The sequence below is a fragment of the Rhinoderma darwinii genome, chromosome 9 (assembly GCF_050947455.1).
Source record: "Rhinoderma darwinii isolate aRhiDar2 chromosome 9, aRhiDar2.hap1, whole genome shotgun sequence".
NCBI lineage: Eukaryota > Metazoa > Chordata > Amphibia > Anura > Rhinodermatidae > Rhinoderma > Rhinoderma darwinii.
Window position 1 is genome coordinate 43,786,136 of NC_134695.1, and position 24,716 is coordinate 43,810,851.

At 42.0% G+C, this 24,716-nt stretch overlaps 1 protein-coding gene across 1 annotated transcript in view; it reads right to left on the minus strand.

Moving 5' to 3' along the window:
* Nucleotides 1-7,249, minus strand: part of LOC142660340 (sulfotransferase 1 family member D1-like) — a 40,132-nt gene extending 32,883 nt beyond the window's left edge. The window contains exon 1 of the mRNA XM_075836940.1: nt 7,163-7,249. The gene's annotated coding sequence lies outside the window, so the exon portion shown is untranslated. The remainder of the gene's footprint in view (nt 1-7,162) is intronic.
* Nucleotides 7,250-24,716: the final 17,467 nt, after the last annotated feature.

Genomic DNA, 24,716 nt, shown 5'->3' on the forward strand with positions numbered 1-24,716 from the left:
TTTCCGCAACAAATCTGACCCATGTGCAGGGGACCTTAGTCAGTGTTGTCACAGAGTTTTTTGCAGGAGGAAAATTCTACCTCAAATTGGGATTTTGAGGCAGATTTTGACCTTCCTGCACGTAGTTTGCTGCAATTTTCGCCGCGTTGTTCTCTGCGTTTTTCTCAGCGAAATACGCGTTCTCTGCCTCCCATTGATGTCAATGGGAGGTCAGAGGCGTAAACACGCGAAGATAGGGCATGTCCCTTCTTTCTCCCGCGAGGCGGTTTTACCGCTAGCGGGAGAAAACCTCCTCCGCCTCCCATTGAAATCAATGGGAGGCATTTTCGGCCGGTTTTTGACGAGTTTTGCGGAGTGGTTTCCGCGCCAAAAAACTCGTCAAAATACTCAGTGTGAACAGGGCCTTAGGGTTGCAGTACCATGCGGCAAATTTTGTTCAGTAATTTCTGTATACAGGTATATACACAGCAGTCATCAGTCAATGGTGAGGGGGTGGTGGGAGAGCTTTTGTCATAAATACAGTGACTCAAAACTATAAGGCCTTGTTCACACTATGCACATTTGCTGCAGATTTTGCATGCGTTTTTTAAATCAAAACCAGAATTGGATCCATGAGAGGAGACACTTTAAGACCTTTCTTTCTATATCTCTTTTGTTTAAGTTCCGTTCCCGGCTTACATGCAAAATCTGCACTGTGTGAACAAGGCCTGAGTCTGCTGTATTCTTGGCTAGGTGCTGTTGGCCAAACGGCACAATATTTGTTTGTGCCATTTGGGCTAATAGTACAGCGGACATGACCCTATAATATGTTGCCCTTAATAGGGCAGCACTTTTTGGTGACATATCCCCTTTAAAGAGGACCTGTCATGTCCTCTGACATCTAAAACCAGCTGGACAGTTTACCATCTGCTGCAACTCTGAGTGCAGCGCTGGTTTTCTTTTCTTTCTAGCCACTAACTTTCCCCTGCAATCTGTCTCAGTCGTTTGCGTGACATCTACAATTAGACTGTCATGTGGTCGGCCCCCAGCACTCAGTGTCTATGACTGAGATTGACACTGAGCACTGGGGTCTGCCTACTTGATAGTATACTTGTACAAGTCACGGAAACTAACAGGACCAATTGCAGGGGAACGCGGCAACTAGAAAAAGAAGAAAACCAGCGCTGAATGCAGTGGTTGGTAGGCTGGGTTCACACAACCTATTTTCAGACTTAAACGAGGCGTATTATGCCTCGTTTTACGTCTGAAAATAGGGCTACAATACGTTGGCAAACATCTGCCCATTCATTTGAATGGGTTTGCCGACGTACTGTGCAGACGACCTGTCATTTACGTGTCGTCGTTTGACAGCTGTCAAACGACGACGCGTAAAATGACTGCCTCGGCAAAGAAGTGCAGGACACTTCTTTCAGACGTAATTTGAGCCGTTCTTCATTGAAGTCAATGAAGAGCAGCTCAAGATTTACGAGCGTCAAAGACGCCTCGTATAATGCGAGGAGGGGCTTTTACGTCTGAAACGAGGCAGCTGTTTTCTCCCATTTAGCGTAAGGCCACACGGTACAGTCACGGTGCGTTTATGTTAAGTTTTTAAACTGCAGCAAGTCATTTTTCAATTGAAGTCAATGGTGAAATGTATGTTATGTACAGACTGCTGCTATTATATTAGAATGTGTTTTTTGTGCAGTTAACTGCATCTTCATAATGTCCGACTGCATGTGGTTAATGACCGCGCTGCCAATGTTGTTGCTGAACTGCTTGCATTTTTGCTAACAGTTCTGCAATGCATTGTAATGAACTACATAAAGGAAGCACCTAACAAACTTCAACACGGGTGAAAACTATGTCCATCAGTTATTTCCTTTAAAAACACAACAGAACTGCAGCATTAGGCATCATTTACACGAGCGTAATATACGCGCGTGCGACGCGCGTGCTTTTCACGCGTGTCGTACACACCTATATTAGGCTATGGGGCAGTGCGAGTGCGTTGCGTAAAACTCACGACATGTCCTTTCTTTGTGCGCTGTTCGCACATCACGCACCCATTGAAGTCAATGGGTGCGTGAATACCACGCATGCCGCACGGAAGCACTTCCGTGCGAACTGCTTGGTTCGCGCAACAGCTGTCAAACTCTGAATGTAAACAGAAAAGCACCACGTGCTTTGCTGTTTACAAACATCCAAACAGAGTGTCATAATGATGGCGGCTGCGAGAAAATCTCGCAGCCGCGCATCATACACTGATGACACACACAGCTTTTAAGTGCCTTTTGCGCACGCAAAACGCCGCGTTTTTTGCGTGCTCAAAGCGCACAAGCTCGTGTAAATGAGGCCTTACAGAGACAAAAAACGCATGCAGTTGACAGCATGCGGTTTTCTAACGCAACAAAACCGCGTCAACTACGCACCGTGTGGCCTTACCCTTAAGCTGCATGCACACCTTGCAGAGTTTGACCTAGTTTTTAGGTGAGTTTTTTCCATTTTGATGTGGAAAAAAATGCGGTTTTATGCTGCAGACTTTGGCGCGTTTTTTTATAAACTAGTCAGACACAATTTGCAAACGGAAATGCAAGATAAATTCACATGTGGAAAAATTCTGCAACGTGTAGGAGATTATTTGAGATCTCATTTACTTTGCTGGTACTGTATTATCCTGCGGATTTTCTGCAGGAAAATACTTGCAGCAAATACGCACTTGGCCTTAGGGTGCATTCACACGTTGCAGTTTTACAGGAAGCACAGAAACTGCAGCGAAAACGCATGCGGTTTTTTTCGGCGTCGTTTTTGGCAAAAACACATGGCAAAACCGCACCGTGTAAATACACCCTTATACAACTTGCCTTTTTAGCATATGCCAATAATTGTATAGATCTATAATCTGTATATATTATAGATTTGATATGGTGCCGCAGCAGCAGACTTACTTCTGATTCATTGATTAACAAGCAAGAAGTAGTCACACATTGTGTTACCAGTGTCCGGCATTCTGTCCACAATACAATTTTTACTTGTATAATGTTTGAAACACCACTCCTGTGTGAGTGAGCTTTAGGGCATGCCCACACGTTGCGGATTTCCTCCGCATCAATGCCGCACAGAATCTGCGTTGCAGATTCTGCAGCGGATCTGCCCAAAATGTGCAGTAAATTGATGCGGACTAGCTGCTGCGGACTGCGGGAAAAGTGCTTCCCTTCTCTCTATCAGTGCAGGATAGAGAGAAGGGACAGCACTTTCCCTAGTGAAAGTAAACGAATTTCATACTTACCGGCCGTTGTCTTGGTGACACGTCCCTCTTTCGGCATCCAGCCCGACCTCCCTGGATGACGCGGCAGTCCATGTGACCGCTGCAGCCTGTGATTGGCTGCAGCCGTCACTTAGACTGAAACGTCATCCTGGGAAGCCGGACTGGAGACAGAAGCAGGGAGTTCTCGGTAAGTATGAACTTCTATTTTTTTTACAGGTTGCTGTATATTGGGATCGGTAGTCACTGTCCAGGGTGCTGAAACAGTTACTGCCGATCGCTTAACTCTTTCAGCACCCTGGACAGTGACTATTTACTGACGTCTCCTAGCAACGCTCCCGTAATTACGGGAGCCCCATTGACTTCCTCAGTCTGGCTGTAGACCTAGAAATACATAGGTCCAGCCAGAATGAAGAAATGTCATGTCAAAAAAGCAAGACGCATCCGCAGCACACATAACATGTGCATGACAGCTGCGGACTTCATTGCGGAAATTAGAATCTCCATTGAAGTAAATGGAGAAATTCCGCCATGAGTCCGCAACCAGTCCGCCACATCTCCGCAACATCCATTGCATGCTGCGGACACCAAATTCCGCACCGTAGCCTATGCTCCGCAGCGGAATTTTCCGCTTCGTCTAAACGAACCCTACTAAATAGAAGTGGAAGTCAATGGAGAAACGGCTCCGCTGCGGATTAACGCTGTGGAGTGTCCGCAGCGGAATTCAAGAGCAATTCCGCCACGTATGGCTTTGCCCTTAAGGCTCCATTCACACATTACGGTGCGGTTAAAACCACATTGAAAAACTGCATTCGAAAACTGCATGTTGATGCAGTATTTCGATGCGGCTCTAACTGAGCCAAAGCCAGAAGTGGTTTCAAAAGGAATGGGAAACATAAAGGAAGAACATACTTTTCCTTTTTACTGGATCTACTTCTGGCTTTAGCTAAAAAATCTGCAACAAAATCTGCAACAAATACGCTATGTGTGATTTCAGCCCCAGGCCTTGTTCACACAAGCATATTTTAAGCCAAAAACCAGGAACCGAACCTAAACAGAAGAAATATATAAATGAAGGTGTTGTCTGGATTTTTAAAATTGATGACCTATCCTTAGGATAGGCCATCAATATTAGATTAGTGGGGGTACGACTCTTGGTCAGCTGTTTGAAGCTCTTTATTATTTAGGCACACGACAGGGATTCTCGGGCGTGTAATGGCCATTCTTTGAACGACCATCACACAGCCACAGTAGGAACAATAGACCCCAAATAGGTCTAGTCACACGGCCGATTTTTTTGATGGCCCAGTAACCGGAGACCACAGCAAGAAAGAACATTCCCCTTTTTTCATCCCGTAAGCGTTAAAAGGCCGCCCGGGAAAAAAATGGCTCTGCCTCCCATTGAAATCAACGAGGGGGCGATTCTGGCTGTTTTTTGGCGCTGATTCCAATGCGGTTTCTGCATCAAAATCAGTGCCAAAAAACTCAGTGTGAACTTTGAGTTTTGCTTTTTTGGTTTTATTTTTTTGCTGAGTCTGCAAAAATTTTGCAGGAAAAAATACAGCGTACAAATGTTATTCAGGCTGGTTTTACGCATAGTGTTTGTGATTTTGGTGGCTTTTTTTTGTGTGTTATTACAATGTCTATACTAAAATATGAGAAATCCGGCACAGCACTTTGGATAGTGAAGTTTTTGTAGCATTTATGCAGTCAGTAGTGTTTTTTTAAATGCAGCATTCTGCAGCGTTTTTTCCAGGGTTTTTTTTCCCATAGACTTCTCTATAGGACTTTAAAAAAATGGCAGGAAGAATGCATGTACAAAATGTCACTGAGGCTGGATTGAGACACATCATTTTTGTGCCTTTTTTTATGGCGATTTTAATGGCGTTTTTTTTGCTGTGTTTTTCAATGCATTTTTTTAGTGTGGCTAGTTGTAAACATTAGAAGGGGTTATCCGGGGACTAAAAATTTCAAAAATTGCTTTGCATTCATATTTTTATGTAAAAATAAGTCACTTACTAATGTACTTTAATTTAAAATTCTGAACTAAATGGTGCCGTTCAAACCCCGGTGAATTGTTCCCGGAAGTCCTGGAGCTTTTCTAATATTGATGACGCGCCGAGCTGGCCCCACGTGACTGAGGGCTTGCTTGCTGTGCTGTTCGTGTCAGCGTGTTATCAATGGCATGACCGCAAAGGGCTGTCACATTGGCCATTGCTGGAGTCCCCGAGCAGAGCATCAGCTAGCGCTCTGCTCGGTTACTCCAGTACTGCTCCCGACAATTGGTCAGTGACATCAGGGGTTTCCTAAAGCTGGAGTTCCTGAGCAGAGCATCAGCATTGCGGCCAACGTCACTGTCCATATATGGACAGTGACGTTGGCAGCAGTACGGGAGTCCCCAGGCAGAGCATCAGCTGAGGCTCTGCTCAGGGACTCCACTACTGCTGCCAACGTCACTGTCCATATATGGACAGTGACTTCAGGGGTTTCCTATCGCTGGAGTCCCCGAGCAGAGCATCAGCCAATTCACCGGGTTTAAACGACACCATTTAGTACCGAATTTTTAATTAAAGTACATTAGTAAGTGACTTATTTTTACATAAAAATATGAATGCAAAGCAATTTTTTTTATTTTTGGTCCCCGGATAACCCCTTTTAAGTCCATAGTAAAATATCAAATGCACTACACACAACTGCATTTTGGTTTGTGGTAATTTTGAGGCAATTTTGTGGTTAGTGACATTTTTTTTTTCCAAACACAGCATGCCCTGGGTACTTTACCATAGGCTTCTTTATAGGACTTCAAAAATGGCACAAAAAATGTACCGTAGTTAAAGAATGAAAAACACCACTAAAACGCATGTTACACTTGAGTAGTGTCTTTAGAAGAATTGGTGCAGTTTAAATTAACAGACATTTTCTGTGTGAAGGAGGCCAAACAGCAGTTTCTGCTCAGTGATTTTTGTGGAGTTTCTTTGGTAAAAAGAAAAGGGGAAAGAAAAAAGAATTCCATTTCTGATCAATGCAACAAATAAGTTAAAAATAATCATCTTGTTATCAAAGTTATAAGATCTCTCTATTGGCAAAATGATCTGCATATTAAGGCCTCATTTACACGAGCGTGAACGTTTTGCGCATAACAGCTCCGTGTGTCATCAGCGTATGATGCGTGGCTGCGTGATTTTCGCGCAGCCGCCATTATTATGACACTCCGTTTGGATGTTTGTAAACAGAAAAGCACGTGGTGCTTTTCTGTTTACATTCAGAGTTTGACAGCTGTTGCGCAAATCACGCAGTTCGCACGGAAGTGCTTCCGTGCGGCATGCGTGGTTTTCACGCACCCATTGACTTCAATGGGTGCGTGATGCGCGAACAGCGCACAAAGATAGGACATGTCGTGAGTTTTTTTCAGCACACTCACGCTGCGCAAAAATCACGGACTGTCTGCACTGCCCCATAGACTAATATAAGTGCGTACGACACGCGTGAAAAGCACGCGGGTCGCACGCACGTATATCACGCTCGTGTAAACGAGGCCTAAAGGCGAGCATTATGTTTTCGATTTTCACAACATGCTTATTGTTATATAGATGAACTTGAACAGTTGTCTCTTGCAAATTCATTGTGATTTATTTTGTTACAGACTGACTTTGTTTCAAAAATAATTTTTTTATATTTTTTTTGTTACCACTTTTAATAAATTTCCCTGCATACCCATCCATTATCCCCAATCACATTTCAGTCATGGAAACACACAAAAATCATATACTGTTTAAATTGAAATGTGTCTTATATGTCATATATGGCACTTGTTTAAAGCTCACAACCAAATGTGTATTATGCGTACTGTGTATTCACCAGTATAATAGTTAGCCTAGCTTTTCCTTCAGAGCCACAACATATGTAAAGATTAAAACTTACCTTTCCTCATCAAATATCATCCTGTTATGTTTCTTTAAACAATCTGTGTACAAGAACGTTGCAAAGTGTAAGATATTTCCACTGGTTTCCCTCACTACAAATGTTAAAAATATGCTTGGTTATTCATTATACAACTCAGGTAATTATTAACTAATTAAATGTGTCTAGAAAGTTCATAGTAGGTGATAAAGCTCAAATACAGTATGACATTGGTAGTATCAGATAAATCTAGGCCAAACCTTACTAGAAGTTAGGCAGTTTGTATACATCAGATCATTCGACCAGCAGTTATGTTCCCCCAACTCCCTCATGAACATCTGTTCAGATATACTAGTTTCATACAATACGACCAATAAGGCTACGTTCACACTTAAGTGAATTGCTGCAGATTTTCTGTCCAGTATTGTGGAATACAGCAGCAGGGAAGTGGATGAAATTTTAACAAATCTCATTCACACGAGGCACAAAATTTATATGTGGAAATTGACCTGCAGTGTGGGTTTTTAAATCCGCAACATGTACATTCCTGCTGCAGAATGGTCGTTGATTTGTTTCCGATTTTTCCCATTCAATGGTAAAGTCAAAATCTGCAAGAAATGCTAATTGTTGCAGACATTTCTGCGGATTACCTGCGAATCTGTAACAAAATCTGCAAGTCAAAAAAAAAGAAGACTGTGCGCATACCACTATTATGTTCATGCTAGGGTGGATTATAAAATAAATCATATAAATAATTTGAACGACACTCCATTAAACTTTTAAACGTGGGTTGACACGAGGATCGGCCACAGCTTTATTTATTATTTAACCCCTTTAGGAAACAGCCTATTTTGGCCTTGTGGCATAGCCGATTTTTTTCAAATCTGACGTGTCATTTTATGTGGTAATAACTCCGGGAATGCTTTTACCTATCCAAGCGATTCTGAGATTGTTTTCTCATGACATATTGTACTTTATGATAGTGGAAAAATTTGGTCGATAAATTCAATATTTATTCATGAAAAACACCAAAATTTAGAGAACATTTGCAAAAATTATCATTTTTCTAAATTTAAATGTATCTGCTTGTAAAACAGATAGTAATACCACACTAGTTACTATTTCCCATATTTATATGTGTACTTTATATATGCATCGTTTTTTGAACATCCTTTTATTTTTCTAGGACGTTACAAGGCAAAGCGTATTTCTTCCGCCACTGTCCGCGTTGCAGATTCTGTTGCGGCTTTGCCTAAAATGGGCATTAAATTGATGCGGACTAGCCGTTGCGTATCAGTGCAGGATAGAGAGAAGGGACAGCCCTTTCCCTAGTAAAAGTAAAATGAAATTCATACTTACACGGCCGTTGCCTTGGTGACGCGTCCCTCTTTCGCCATCCAGCCCAACCTCCCTGGATGACGCGGCAGTCCATGTGACCACTGCAGCCTGTGATTGGCTGCAGCCGTCACTTGGACTGAAACGTCATCCCGGGAGGCCGGACTGGAGGAAGAAGCAGGGAGTTCTCGGTAAGTAGGAACTTCTTTTTTTTTTACAGGTTGATGTATATTGTGATCGGAAGTCACTGTCCAGGGTGCTGAAACAGTTACTGCCGATAGTTTAACTCTTTCAGCACCCTGGACAGACTATTTACTGACGTCGCCTAGCAACGCTCCCGTAATTACGGGTGCACACACGAAGTCACCCGTAATTACGGGAGCCCCATTGACTTCCTCAGTCTGGCTGTAGACCTAGAAATACATATGTCCAGCCAGAATGAAGAACTATCACGTTCTTAAAACAAATACGCTACGCAGCACACACAACATCTGCAGACTTCATTGCGGAATTTTGACTCTCCATTGAAGTCAATGGAGAAATTCCGCAATGAGTCCGCAACAAGTCCGCTACACGTCCCAACAGCCAGTGTATGCTGCGGACACCAAATTCTGCACCGCAGCCTATGCTCCGCAGCGCAATTGTCCGCAACGTGTAAACGAACCCAACTAAAAAGCTGTGGAAAGCAATGGAGAAACGTGTACGCTGTGGATTTCCGCTGCGGACTGTCCGCAGCGGAATTCCAGAGCAATTCCGCCACGTCTGGTCAGGCCCTTAGAACTTTAGCAGCAATTTCTCACATTTTCAAGAAAAATTCAAAAGGCTATTTTTACAGGGACCAGTTTAGTTCTGAAGTGGTTTTGAGGGCCTTACATATTAGAATCCCCGAATAAATCACCCCATTTTAAAAACTGCACCCCTCAAAGTATTCAAAACAGCATTCAGAAAGTTTCTTAACCCTTTAGGCGTTTCACAGGAAATAAAGCAAAGTAGAGGGGAAATTTACAAATTTCGCTTTTTGTTGCCGAAATTCATTTGTAATAAAAAAAATTGTGTAACACAGAAGGTTTTACAAGAGAAATACAACTCAATATTTATTGCCCAGGTCCTGCAGTTTTTAGGAATACCCCACATGTGGCCCTAGTGCCCTAATGGACCGAAACACCGGTGAGTATGTCCGCTGCGGAAATCCAACAGCAATAATAAAAAAAATAGTTTAAACTTACATGCCCGTAGTTATGGGGACACGTTTCTCTCTCTTCTGAGTGTAGGCCGGCCTCCTGTGATGATGCTGTAGTTGGCTGATTGGCTGCAGTAGTCACATGGGATGAAACATCATCCCAGGAGGCCGTGCTGCGCTCAGAAGAGAGGATCGCGTCGTTAGTACTACTGCAGTGGGTAAGTATGAGCTTTATTTATTAATTTCAAATTAAAAAAATATATTAATTTTTTCATTTGTGATTTTTGTGGCGGAACACATAGCACTTTGTCGCTCGTTTTACCACCCCTTTAAACTCAAGGGGGAAACCTGCAACAGAAGAGCAGCAATTCTGCAGCATTAATTGATATTCTGCGGCGTCAAAATCCGCACCGCAGGTTAATTTATGAACTTTTTTTTAGCTAATTCTTTTCCGCTGTGTGGAGATGGGATTTGATCAAATCTCATTCACTCTGCTGCTACTGTGTTACGCTGCGTATTTTCCGCAATAAAATCCATTGCAGAAAATCTGCAATGTTTTTGCCTAGTGTGTTCCTACCCTAATAGCGTACTGGGACAGGTCTTGTTGTCCAGAGACAAAAATTTTTATTGTTTGGTTTACTTAACCCTTAATCTGAATCATTGTATGCTGAGGTTTTCACTATTTCCACCTTTGGACGACATTCAGAGAATGCTTTGAACTGTTTTATGGTGAGGGTATGTTCACACGCCCTATTTACGGACGTAACTCAGGCGTTTTACGCCTGGAATTACGTCCGAAAATACTGCTTGAAAGCGTCGGCAAACATCTGCCCATTCATTTGAATGGGTTTTACGATGTACTGTGCAGACGGTCATTTTTTTTACGTGCCGCTGTCAAAAGACGGCGCGTAAAAAAGATGCACGCGTCAAAGAAGTGCACGTCACTTCTTGGGACATAATTGGAGCCGTTTTCCATTGACTCCATAGAAAAACAGCTCCAATTATGTCCGTAATGGATTCTGCGAAAAACGCCTGCACATGCCATTACGTCTGAAATTCAGGAGCTGTTTTCGCCTGAAAACAGCTCCGTAATTTCAGCCGTAACGGACGTGCACGTGTGAACATACCCTTACTATAAGGGTATGTTCACACGCTTAACAAAAAACGTCTGAAAAATACGGAGCTGATTTCAGAGAAAACAGCCTCTGAGTTTCAGTCATTTTTGAAGCTGAGAATGAAATTTGGAGCTTCTTCTGAGACTTCTGTTCAGACGTTTTTTGAGGAGTTTTTTGAGGCGTTTTTCATAGTGTTCAATGGAAAATCAGCTCCAAAAAACGCCTCAAGAAGTGACATGCTACTTCTTTTTACGGAGCGTCTTTTTACGCTCCGTCTTTTGACAGCGAAGCATAAAATGACAGCTCGTCTGCACAGAACATCGTAAGACCCATTGCAAGCAATGGGCAGATGTTTGCCGACGTATTGGAGCCGTCTTTTCAGGCGTAATTCGAGGCGTAAAACGCCTGCATTACGTCTGAAAATAGGTCGTGTGAACCAAGCCTTAGGGTATGTTCACATGTACATATGTCAAAAACGTCTTGAAAACAGCTCCTCATTTTCAGAAGTTTTTTAAGCCACTCGCGATTTTCGCTGCGTTTTTTATGCCCGTTTATGGAGCTGTTTTCAATAGAGTCTATGAAAAACGGCTCCAAAAACGTCCCAAGAAGTAACCTGCACTGCTTTTTCGCGGGCATTTTTTCAAAACGGCCGCGTAAAAAAACAGCCCGTCGTTACAGAGCGCCGTTTTTCCCATTGCAATCAATGGGCAGATGTTTGGAGGCGTTCTGCTTCCGATTTTTCAGCCGTTTACAGCCCGAAAAATGGCCGAAAATAGGCCGTGTGAACATACACTTAGAGTGGATTAACGACCTCAGATTAACATCTGCCATAATCTGAACCTCCCACTCTTGTCTCCAAAATTTTCCCTGAAAACATATCTTTTTATTTTCAATTACAGTTTTTATTCATTTTTCAAAAACATACAATAAGCATTATACGTTCAATTACAGCAGTATAAGCAATCAACAAGGAATAAAAGGAAAGGAAGGGGCAGGAAAAAGGACAAAAATACCGAGTACATAAATGCAGATATAAATCAACAGTCAATATCAATATCTGTGACCAAAAAGCAATTGGTGAAAGTAAAGGACAATTAGACAGTAGTAAAAAGAAAATAAGTCGGCACTGCTGCAATGAATAGTCCTCCGGACATTTGGCAGGTCACTGCCAAGGTAGCATACACACTGGTCCGTTGTGTGTCAAGGGAGGTGCTGGCTCAACAAGGAAAGTTCATTTGTAACACAATGAATCAAGAAGGAAATAGAGCCGCACTCACCGTATTCAACGTTTTCAAATGCTTTATTTGCTCACAAAGTGAAGTGGGGGGAGAGACGGAGTACACAGATTACAGGCAACAGCTGTTTCGCGTAGACACGCTTTCTCAAGCCTTCTGCTGACAGCACACGCCTACACGCCCTTATATGCGTGCGTTACGTGGGTTGTCATGGAAACGTATAAACATAAAACACGGCACGTGTTAAAAAAGACAGAAGTTATAAAAACACACCTAAATCATTGCGGTCATTGAGGCCAAGGTTACTGTAATGTCGGGGTAGGGAGACAGACAGGTGAGCCCTAATCTACCCGCCACTCAGTCCCTGCCTACTTGCACGGCCCGTCCTAGGCGACGGCGTACAACTGGGCGACGGTCCCTACGCTCAATAAGTGCATGACAGACCAACAGACAAGGGTACACAGAAGCTAAGGGAAATGGGGCAGTTGCCCACAGCAACACCGTGAGCAATAAGAGTAGTGAACGAGCCGAGTCAAACCAGGAGTGTACGAGGTACCAAACGCAGAGCAGGGGAGTAGTCAGTAAAGCCAGGGTCAATTTGAAGCAGAGGTCAATAGTATTAGCAGGAGCAGCAGAGCCAGGAAACCAGACAGAATCACAGGCAAAGGAGGAGCAGGAAATGAAGGCATAAATAGACAGAGGGCGGGAGCTAGCTCCGTCTGGCCAGGCTGTGATAGGTTCTCCCACTCCTCAGCCTCCCAGCCTGAGTGGTAGCAGATCGAGTCACTCTAACAGACCTAGGCAAAGATGCAGGCTGATTAACCACAGGCGTCGACAAAGAAGCTGTGTCAGACAAATCCATTACATTGTCTTTGTTAAATATAGGTTGGAGATCAGCTTACATTTTCCTCCAGTCATTCATTTGGGGGTTGTATATAACCACTAGGGGCAGCCTGCTGTTGTCTTCCTTCTTTTTATACTCCAGAAGATTTCTCCTTGGAGTTCTTGTTGCTCTGTAGATCTGATCATCTATAATCCTTGGATGGTATCCCTGTTGTAAGAATGTATTCCTCAGTGATAGCCGGTGTTTTCTGTCTTCACTGTCTGAATAGATTTGTATGTACTGCAGAGGCTGGCTATAGATGATGGATTTCTTTATGTGTCTCAGATGGAAGCTGTTCAATCTCAGATATGCTGGACGGCCTGTAGGTTTATGGTAGATTGTTGTTTGTATGTTATTGTTTCTCGTGTATATGGTCATGTCCAGGAAATGTATTTGAGATGTTGAGTAGTTGAGGGTGAGATTAATAGTATGATGGAACTTGTTGAAGTTTTTATGGAAAGAAAGCAGTTCATGTTCAGAACCTGTCCAGATTATCAGCAGGTCATCAATGTACCGGAAATATGCTAGAGGTTTAGTTGCGCAGGTTGATAAAAACTCCTCCTCTAGTTTGGCCATGAACAGGTTCGCATATTGTGGTGACATTTTGCTACCCATAGCGCTTCCCATACACTGCAGATATATATCTTTGTCAAATGAAAAATATAATTTTTATGGTTAGCCAGTAAAGGTATTATACCTACTATACTTTTTGACACAAAAGTATTTGACATTGCATATTGTTTCTGGCTAACACGGTACTGCACTATTTTTTACTGTACGTCATAATAAAATACTGGAATGTATAATAATTTAACCATAGCTTTCTAAAACCAGCCTGCCTGATTTTGTGATGTAAAGGAAGACTTAACATGCATTTGGCCCATATTTCTAAGTACATTTTTCTGTTTTATGTAAATAAAGCCTTATCATGTTCTATTACATTTTATGTTTTAATTCCTTACCATTTTCACATTTATCTATTTGCAGTAAGTAGATCAAAACATTTTTTTACCTCCGGAGGATGAAAACCTGTAGAGATATAACGGCTCATGCACACGACCATATTATAGCACCGTACAAGTTGCACAAAGCTGTAATATGGCACACATAGACTTCTACTGGGCCCTATTGTACGTTCATATGCCTTAAATTTAATGTCGAGGAATACACATGGGGGGACTGTAACATTGTTTTTACACCAGAAAGTCGCAAACATTTTTTAGATGTTTTTCGGCCATTTACACCCCTCTTGCATGTTTTTAAAAAAGTGGGTTGGGCTTAGCAAAAGGGGCTGTGCTCACATTTAGAATCATTTACACCACGAACTGGCGTAAATGAAAGCGGAACTCTACGACTCAGCACACAGTGCGCTGAGCTAAAGGACCGCTGCCTCTTATAGATGAAGTCGGTGACATCTTCCATCTAGTCCAGTACTTATAGCTGTTCACACGATTTCACAAAATTGGGGCAATATAGTATAATATAATAAGTTTGGTTGCAATTTCCATAAAATTGCAGCACAATCGCACCATTTTTGCCCCAACAATAGCAACTAAACCCTGCAGCAAGAACATGTGACTAAGTCATACTACAAGGCAGATTTCACAGACTTCATCCAGTGATGAATTGGGCCTCCGCCAGTGCAGTATTCAAACCCCCTTAACATATTAAACTAAACATTTAACTAATGACTATTACAATAATTAATATATTATCGTTCATACATTATTACATAGTTACATAGTTAGCATGGTTTAAAAAAGACACATGTCCATCAAGTTCAACCAAGGGAAGGAAAACATTTCTACACATGACAGGAGCTGATATTTTTTCGTTCTAGGAAATTATTTTTAAAGCCATCTCCTGTCCCTGCTGTGACGGCTCCTGCGGTGACTATTCCATAGATTCACAGTTCTCACAGTAAAGAAGGCTTGTCGCCTCTGCAGGTTGAACCTTTCTTTTTCCAGACAGAGGGAGTGCCCCCTTGTTTTTTGAGGGGGTTTTACATGGAACAGGATTTCACCATATTTTTTGTATGTGCCATTCATATATTTATATAAGTTAATCATGTCCCCCCTTAGTCGTCTGTTTCAAGGCTAAATAGGTTTAATTATTTTAATATTTCCTCATAACTTAAATTCTCCATGTCCCTTATTAGCTTCGTTGCTCTTTTTTTCCAACTTTTTTCCAACTTCAGGGCATCCTTTCTATAAACTGGAGCCCAGAACTGAACTGCATATTCTAGATCCGAAGTTTCATTTGATTAAGTAATAATCATAATTATTACTGGCCCGTGTCCTATAATGCATGAGCCCCAGGCCACATACATAGTGCTGAACCATCTACTATTCATCCCTGCATATTTTTGCGGTGTTCTCTTCACTGTACAGAAAAATATAGGAGGCTGCTGGTACATAATGTATGTGTATAAAAATGTCAAGTGTGTACGCACGCATGTGTATATGTATGTACGTGCATGTATGTAGTGAGTGTGCATGTACGTATGTGTGCTTGCCTGTATATAAAGAATATATGTATGCATTACTCGTATGTTATATGGCATCAGTATGTGGATAACATATGGCGATATTCTTTATATATACTGTATATGGCAGCATTTTTTATGTATTTAGTGCATGGAAGAATTATTCACATGTGTACAGTATATATAGTGGTATTATTCACGTGTACAGTATATAGTGTCATTCATGTATACAGTATATATGACTGCATTGTAAGTGACACTATTATATATATTTGCCACTATTCATGGGAACAGTATATACATATGACTGCATTATTTATGAATACAGTATTGAGCTGCATTATTCATGTGTACAGTGTATATGATTGCATTGTAAGTGTGTACAGTATTTATGGAGGGATTATTTATGTGGCATTATTAATGTATACAGTCTATAGCAACATTATTCATGTGTACAGTATGTATAGGGGTGTTATTCTTGTGTACAGTATATAGCATCTATTTCCTTCCTCAAACATTATTTAATACTATACGTCGAATATTTTCAAGGTACTTATGAAACAATAGGTCACCGAGATGTCTCTATAGATTACTGATTCAAAGCATCTTCAGGAGGCATAGGACTCCCTAGTCCCCTTCTATATTACAGAGAGGCCATATATATATATATATATATATATATACATATATATATATATATATATACAGATGGATAAATCTGAATAGACAGGGATTCCTCACCTAAATGTGATGCTGAAAGACCTTTCCTTAATACGACAGGCTCAGCACAACTCTGGTGTTCTACTGTCAAAAATTACTGATCTTTCCAAATGACTCATCTTTACCACCAAAGGGACTGTGTCAGTCTTCCATAGTTACTTAAAGGAAAGGTGTCATAAAAAAAGAAAAATAATATTTTATGTGTTTTGATTTGTTTTAATATTATATTTAATTTATTGATTTTTTCCCATTACATTTTTTTTTTATTAACACTCTTTTACTTTTATGGGGGCTGCCATTTTTTATTGCTTCTGTGTATTTGTCTCTTCATGACACATACACAGATGCAATACGGCAGCTACAGGTCATAGGAGATAGAGACGGGAGCCGACCCTATCTCCTAAGCTTCTGTCATTCTAACTCTGGACTGCGCATGCTCTGTCACATGCGATGTTCACAGCGACCAGCGTAGAAGTTGGTTTGTAGGGCAAAAGCCGGCGCCATCTTGTTGAAGCACGGCAGCATAGCAGGTAAGGTATGTGTGCATGCAGGAGGGGTGCGTGCGTGCAGGGTGTGTGTGCAGGGTGCTTGTGTGGTGGTTTGTGGAGGTGTGGGTGGGGGGCTGTTGTGTTTGTGTGGTGGTTGCGTGCAGGGTGCTTGTGGGAGGTGCATGCGGAGGTGTCTGTGGGGGGGCGTGCATGGTGCTTGTGGGGGGATGTGTGCGGGGGTGTCTGTGGGGGGTGGGGGGTGGTTTGCAGGGTGCTGTGTGGTGGTTTGCAGGGTTGTGTGTCTGGGGGGGGTGTTGTGTGTGCAGGGTGCTTGTGGTTGGGGTGTGTCCAGGGTGCTTGTGGTTGGGGTGTGTGCAGGGTGCTTGTAGGGGGGGGTGCGTGCGGGAATGTCTGTGGGAAGGTGTGTACAGGGTGCTTGTGGGGGGGTGGGCAGGGTGCTTGGGGGTGTGCGCGGCGTTGTCGGTGAGGGGATGCGTGCAGGGTGCTTGTGAGGGGGTTGTGTGGTGGTTTGCAGGGGTGTGTGTGGGGGAGGTGTTGTGTGTGTGAGGGGAGTGCTTGTGGGGGATGCGCGTTCGTGGTTGTCTTTGGGGGGTGCATGCGGGAGGGGGGGTCTCCCCAATTTCTCATAACCAGCCAGCTACAACATAGCAGCAGTAGGCTAGCATTACCAGGGTGGGAAAGGTCACGATTTTTGGCCCTACCCAGCCTCATAATACCAGCCTGCGGCCGCCCCAGTTCCTGTCCTTGACTACAGATGGTCTGGTACTGGATTGTACCCGGCTCTTCCCTGCACCCCTTGTGGCAGTGGGTACAGGAGTAATAATTGGTGGTTAGTGCTAGCTATTTTACTGGCTAATACTAAGCCCCGCCTTAGTAATGGACATCATCAAACAAACAACTGCCATTATCAAGGCGCTAATAAAGTATTAAAAAAACACAGAGACATAAGAATATATTTTTATTGAAATAAAAACTCTCCAACACAATCCTTGCTAACCATTTTATTTATTTTTTAAATGTAGGTCATCGCAGCAGTCCACCGAATCTACAACGTAGTCCAATAGGTCCAGCGGAACCTTCAAAACAAAAAAAAATAAAGTTAGGAGTCAAGCACACTTCAGTGAAATGCTTCAGTGTGCTATCCATTTTTTTAACGGATAGCACACTGGCCCATTCATTTCTATGGGGCCGTGCACACTTCCGTTTTTTAACGGAACCGTTTGGCCGTTTCCGACAAAAATAGAACAGGTACTATTCCTGTCCGTTTTTTGAGGAACACTCTCGGCCATTCCATTAATTTCGTCCGTTGAAATAACAGTTTGGACACGGATGCCATCCGTGTGCAGTCCGTGTTTCACGGATCCGTGATTTGTGGCTGTATAACGAGCAACGGATGTGTGCATGAGGACTTAGTAATATGAAAAATACTTATACTCACCTACAGCAGACTTCTGTCTTCTCCCTGCGCCGCAATTTAAATTAGGGGCCAATTAAAAATCTTTCCCTGCGGGCAAAGGCGCTAAGAAAAAATGACGTGTGAATGTGTCGAATACACTAGCGTTTCTTGTGAAGTGGTTTTTAAAATACAGAGATTTTGACACATTTTTTGCAGGGATTTTTTGCGTCTTTTGTGCGCGCTTTTTGCATGGTTTTTGACGTGTAATTAGGACTCCCATTGACTCTGGGAACATTTGGCGCATTTTACACAGCAAAGAATTGATCCGATGCGTCTTATTTACGCAAAGCATTTTTTAAAACGCCTGCGTAAAAAAGAGTGTGGTATGTATTAACGGTTTGCTTTCCCATTGAAGTAAATAGGAAGCTTAATCAAGCGTTTTTGTATGCTTTTTTCGCGTGGTTTTTAAAGCATTTTGTGTGCGCTTTTTGAACGCTTTTTTGGAGTATAATTAGGACTCCCATTGAGTATGGGAACATTTGGCACATTTTACGTGCCAAAGAATTGACTCGACACCTCTTTATTTACGCAACAAGTTTTTTAAAAACACATGCGTAAAAAAGAGTTTGCTTTCCCATTGATGTAAATGGGAAGCTTAATCAAGCGTTTTTCGATGCTTTTTTCTAAGCAACTTGTGTTCGCTTTTTGAAAGTTTTTTGGCACGTGATTAGGTCTCCCATTGACTATGGGAACATTTGTCATGTTTTATGTGCCAAAGAATTGACTCGACACTTTTATTTATGCAACGTATTTTTTAAAAACGCTTACGTAAAAAAGCACATTGTATATACAAACGGTGTGCTTCCCTATTTATGTAAATGAAAAGCTTAATCAAGCATTTTTTTACGCGTTTTTCAGCACCTAAAATGGGCCAAAAACCTGTCAAATACACGCCGTGGGAACCTGTCAGCTGAAAAGTCATTCACCACAAAATCTTCCCTCTTGACTTTCATCATTCTTAGGGTCACTCACACGAGCCTGATTCTTGTCCGTGTGCTGTGCGTTGAAACAACGCACACGGACCCATTGATTTCAATGGGGCTATTCACACATGCATGAGTTTTCACGCAGCGAGTGTCAGTTGCGTGAAACTCACTGCATGTACTATATTGGTGCGTTTTCACGCACATAGTCACCCATTGAAGTCAATGGGTGGGTGAAAACCACGGACAGCACAAGGATGCACATTTGTGTGCTATCCGTGTTTCACGCATCAATTACATTGAGAAAAAAAAAGAAGTGCTTGCAGGTGTGTGAAAAACACATGCCACACGCAAAGCACACTGATGCAAATACGCAATGTAAATGGACAGATTTACACGCGTTTTTTACGCGCGTAAATCTATTACGCTCGTGTGAATGTAGCCTTAGCCTTTTGGTGTGTTCCATCGTTTCTGCCAGCTACCACTGTACAATCTCTTAAAAAATGGATCTGGACACTGCTTAGCAATTTGAAAACAGCTTTTCCTGGCTTTTAGCCAAAAATAGGGAGGAGGGTGAGTCTTGTAAGTCAGGTTGCTTTGCCTGATTCACCATGTTGTAATTCTTGAAAGTGATTCCTCTGGTGGCCAACATAGGAAAACGTGTCAAATTATTATTTCATGTTTAATACTTCCAACCTGGTGGAAGAAAAAAAAAAATACACAAAAAATCAATAAATAAATATAATAAAAATAAGTAACTTACTTAAAAAAATAATAATTTGCGACACATTCCCTTTAACTACCCTGACCACAACTAGAATACTTTCATCGCTAGCTCCCCTGAGGCTGATACCCAGCTTTGAATCTTTCAAGGATAAGAAGATCACAGATCAATAAATCCTTCTTATGTCTCAAGACTTGACTCGTTCTTCCTTTCTGCTCATTCATTTCCAAAAAACCTGCAAACAGTTTTTGCAATTGTTTAATGATATTCATGAACCTTCCTGGATTGAAACTTATTTACTACTCCCTACCCCTATAAAGGGCCTCCTCTCTAAAATATACTCTCCATTGCTTCTGTGTAAAATACAGAATATACCCAGCTGCATGTTAAATATTTACCTGTTTTATTATGAGAAAAAGAGTCTACTATTTGATACTGCATGGGAGGAACAGTTTGTTTACTGGGGCGGTTTGACTCTTTAGCCAAGGTAACGTGGTATATTTTGGTAAATTATAGTTTTACATTTAAAAAATCTTATACGCCTATGATTTGCTCAGTGCGAAAACTTCATTGTATTCTATTGGCTAAACCAGAGTCATTGTCATTGTAAACGATTGGCTGAAATCAAGTCTACTCCCTGTTTAAAAGATATTATTGTAATTGTTTTCATCAATAAAGTCAGAGGAGTATTTTTGGGTATACAAAGCTGTGTCTCTGTGTCTGTTACTTCTCTCTGATATATCGATAGAACCTATGATTTGGATCTGGATAAGTTTCCTGGGCGAGCGTCAGTTGATAAGCTTATCTAAAATTTCAGTCTAATATATTTTGGCCATGATTGCGCCAACATCTACCAACGGGCAACTTCCACCCTGAAACGTAACAACTTAGGCCTCATGCACACGACCGTATTTTTTCCCACCCGTAAATACTGGCGTAAATACGGGTCCGGTGTCACACGTATTCCACCCGTTTTGCACCAGTATTTACGAACCCGTGCCCGTAAATATGGGTCCGGTGTCTCCCGTATTCCACCCGTATTTACGGGCACGTTTTTGGCGGCAAAATAGCACTGCACTAATCGGCAGCCCCTTCTCTCTATCAGTGCAGGATAGAGAGAAGGGACAGCCTTTTCTGTAATAAAAGTTAAAGAAATTCATACTTACCCGGCCGTTGTCTTGGTGACGCGTCCCTCTCTTCACATCCAGCCCGACATCCCTGGATGACGCGGCAGTCCATGTGACCGCTGCAGCCTGTGATTGACCTGTGATTGGCTGCAGCGGTCACATGGCCTGAAACGTCATCCAGGACGTCGGGCCGGATGTCGAGAGGGACGCGTCACCAAGGCAACGGGCGGGAGACCGGACTGGAGGAAGCAGGAAGTTCTCGGTAAGTATGAACGTCTTTTATTTTTTACAGGTTTATACTGATCGGTAGTCACTGTCCAGGGTGCTGAAAGAGTTACTGCCGATCAGTTAACTCTTTCAGCTCCCTGGACAGTGACTATTTACTGATGTTGCTTAGCAACGCTGCTGTAATGACGGGTGCACACATGTAGCCACCCGTCATTACGAGAGCTCCATAGACTTCTATGGACTGTCCGTGCCGTTATTACGGCCTGAAATAGGACATGTTCTATCTTTTTCAACGGCACGGGCACCTTCCCGTGAGAAAACGGGAAGGCACCCATCGCCAATAGAAGTCTATGAGCCCGTTATTACGGGTCGTAATTACGACCCGTAATAACGGGAGTTTTTACGGTCGTGTGCATACGTCTCAAATTATGCTTATATGCTTCACATGGTGCAATGTCAAGCTTTGTATCTGCATACTTAATGACTTCCATTTTATGTATTTTTCTTGATTCAATAAAAAAAGATTTGCAAAGAAAAAATGCCAGAGCAGATTTTATGTCCCAGTCCGGCCCTGGTACTATTTATGTTAGAATGTTACTGATATTTAGATGATGCAAGTGACTATTTTACTAATATTCCACTAATATTTCAAATTTGTATCGCCTAGCTACTCTGAAGTGAATATTGAAGATCTGATACATTAAAAATGTAAATTAAAATGCAATTAATCTGCCTCATTTCACGAGATGTATTAATATAAATTTCATTAACTTCCCACCTACTAGTTAAACTTTACATATATTGCTTACAACTCAAAGTTCAAAATATTTGTAACGCTCTAAAACTTTCTGTTTCCTCAGGTGAAATCAATGCGTGTCTGACTAGTCTACAATGCCTTCCTCTGAATTTGTTGCGGGTTGGATTTCAGGTAATGTAGAAATACATAGTAGAACTTTGTACCTGTGCATAATATATGTGCTTTAAGCTTGAACTAAAGTATATGGACCCAACCGCGTGATCGTTACTTGTTTTAGAGGTCATTCTTTGTATTGCAATAAGAGGCTCCCTGCAAATGTTATTTTATTTTTGCATATTTGTCAAATTCAATTGTCTCAGATCTTAAAAAAAATAATTCAAAGGGGTGTTTTAGTTTTATGCAAATAAACATTAATCATTGTTCTGAGAAGTTCTGCAGCTTTCTGATATGATTCCTCACTAGTTCCTAAATCTTTGTTTGCTGTTAGTGGATTCAAACATTTTTGTTTACATCCAGTGGGAGAGAACCTATACGGACTTCAGCCTTCTCCCAGCTGAGAAGTGGATACAATTGTATTCAGTCTAGGCACAACCTGTGGCCTGCATTGTCTCTCATGGCGGCCCCTGTCCTGCTGAACAGAGACACAGCTGATTGCACAGGCAGGCGATCAGCTGTTTCTGACGGGCTTGTTTCCTGTGTTGTTCGTGTCAGCGTGTTATCAATGGCATGACCGCAAGGGGCTGTCACATTGCCTATTGTTGGAGTCCCAGAGCAGAGCATCAGCTAGAGCTTTGCTCGGGACTCCAGCAATGCTCCTGACATTTGGTCAGTGACTTCAGGGGTTTCCTATAGCTGATGCTCTGCTCCGAGACTCCAGTAGAGTGCAGTGACAGTAACGTTGACAGCAGTGCAGGATTCCCTTGGCAGAGCATCAGCTGATAACCCCTTTAACACTATCATTCCAGGTAAAGGAATGCGCTTATTGGTTAATGAAGACTCCAGTCACAAAGACGTAGCCTGAAACTGTGTGATAGGTGCCGCTGTCTAACCAATTAAGCACTTTAGAACGCTGCATAGAACCTGTAGCTACTGCAAGTTCCGTTGTATGGCGGAAGCCATCGGCACCTAACGGAAGCCATTGAGTTTAATGTGTTGTCGGGTTTCCGTCATGGTGTCTGGGGTTTTACTGGAAAAAATAGCACAGTCCTTGTGGGTGGTCCTACCCAGTGATTGACAGCTATCTCTGTATTCACAGTTATACAGGAAATAATGTCAAGCACTGAGTAGGACCGCCACTGGAATCCAAAGCCCAGTATGAGCAGAGGTTTAAATGAATGAAGTACAAGTAATACTGAATATTTTTCCTACAAAACTATATATCAATCTGCTCAGCTCCTCTTATTCTATAACATGCTGCTGACAGATTGTACTGTTTTTGGTTGCTTTGGGCAGGACTTTAACCCCTTAATGTCCAGGCCATTTAGCACGTTAATGATCAAGGATTATTTTTTGTTTTCCCACGGTCGCATTCCAACAGTGGTAACTTTTTTTTTTATTCCCTCGACATAGCCATATAAGGGCTTGTTTTTTGCGGGACAAGTTGTATTTTGCAATTGCACCATTTTTGGATGCATATAATATATCGATTAACTTTTATTAACTTTATTTTAGGAGAGAATTGAAATCAAGCAGCTATTCCATCATTGATTTTGACATTATAAATTTACGCCGTTTACTATGCAGTGTAAATAACGTTACCTTTATTCTATGGGTCGGCACGATTGCAGGAATACCAAATATGTAAAGGTTTTATATGTTTTCCTATGTTTGCACAATAAAAACACATTTATAAAAAAAATGTACTTGTTTTTGCATCTCCGCATTCCAAGAGCCGTAACTTCTTTATTTTTTCGTCAATGTGGCCGTATGTGGGCTTGACTTTTGCGGGACAAGGTGTCGTTTTCATTAGTACTAATATGGGGTACATGGGACTTATCAATTAACTCTTATTTTATTTTTTATGGAGGAATGGGAGAAAAAAAATAATTTTGCCATTGTTTTTTCTGTTTTTTTTAGACGCCGTTCATATTTTTCGAGTCGTTACGATCACAGCGATACCTTATATGTGTATGTGTTATTTATTTTGACACTTTTACTAAATAAAACTTTTATTTTATTTTTACTGTAATTTTGTATTTTTTTTTCCATAAACTTAATTTAAGCATTTTATTTATTTATTTATTTTTGTCCCACCAGGGGACTTTATTTTGCAATCTTTGGATCGCAGATATAATGCTTTGGTATACTTCGTATACCAAAGCATTATTACCTGTCGGTGTAAAACTGACAGCCAATGCCTCTGGCATGGCCTAATAGGCGGTTGCTGAAGGCAGACCTGGGGGCCTTTGTAAGGCTGCCATGGAAACCCGTCAAGGCCCCGCGATTTTTTTGCGGGGGCGCCGATGGGGTGACAGAGGGAGCTCCCTCCCTCTGTCAAAACACATTAGATGCCGCTGTCGCTATTGACAGCGGCATCTAATGGGTTAAACTGCCGGAATCAGAGCACGCTTCGATTCCGGCAGTTGGGGCAGGAGCCAGGCTGTGTATAACAGCTGTACTCCTGCCGCTGATCGCGTGGGTACACTGGCAGTACCCGCACGATCAGAGGATGGATATATCCGTCCTTATGCAGGAACTAGCTCCTGCATAGGACGGATATATCCATCCTTCGTCGTTAAGGTGTTAAGGCAGGACTTCTCAATCCTTTTTAACTGGGACATCACAAGTCAAAACATAGAGCACTTCATGCTTCCCTCTAATGACAAGCTTTATGGAGATGCTGATTTCATTTTCCAGCAGGACTTGGCACATGCCCACACTGCCAAAAGTACCAATACC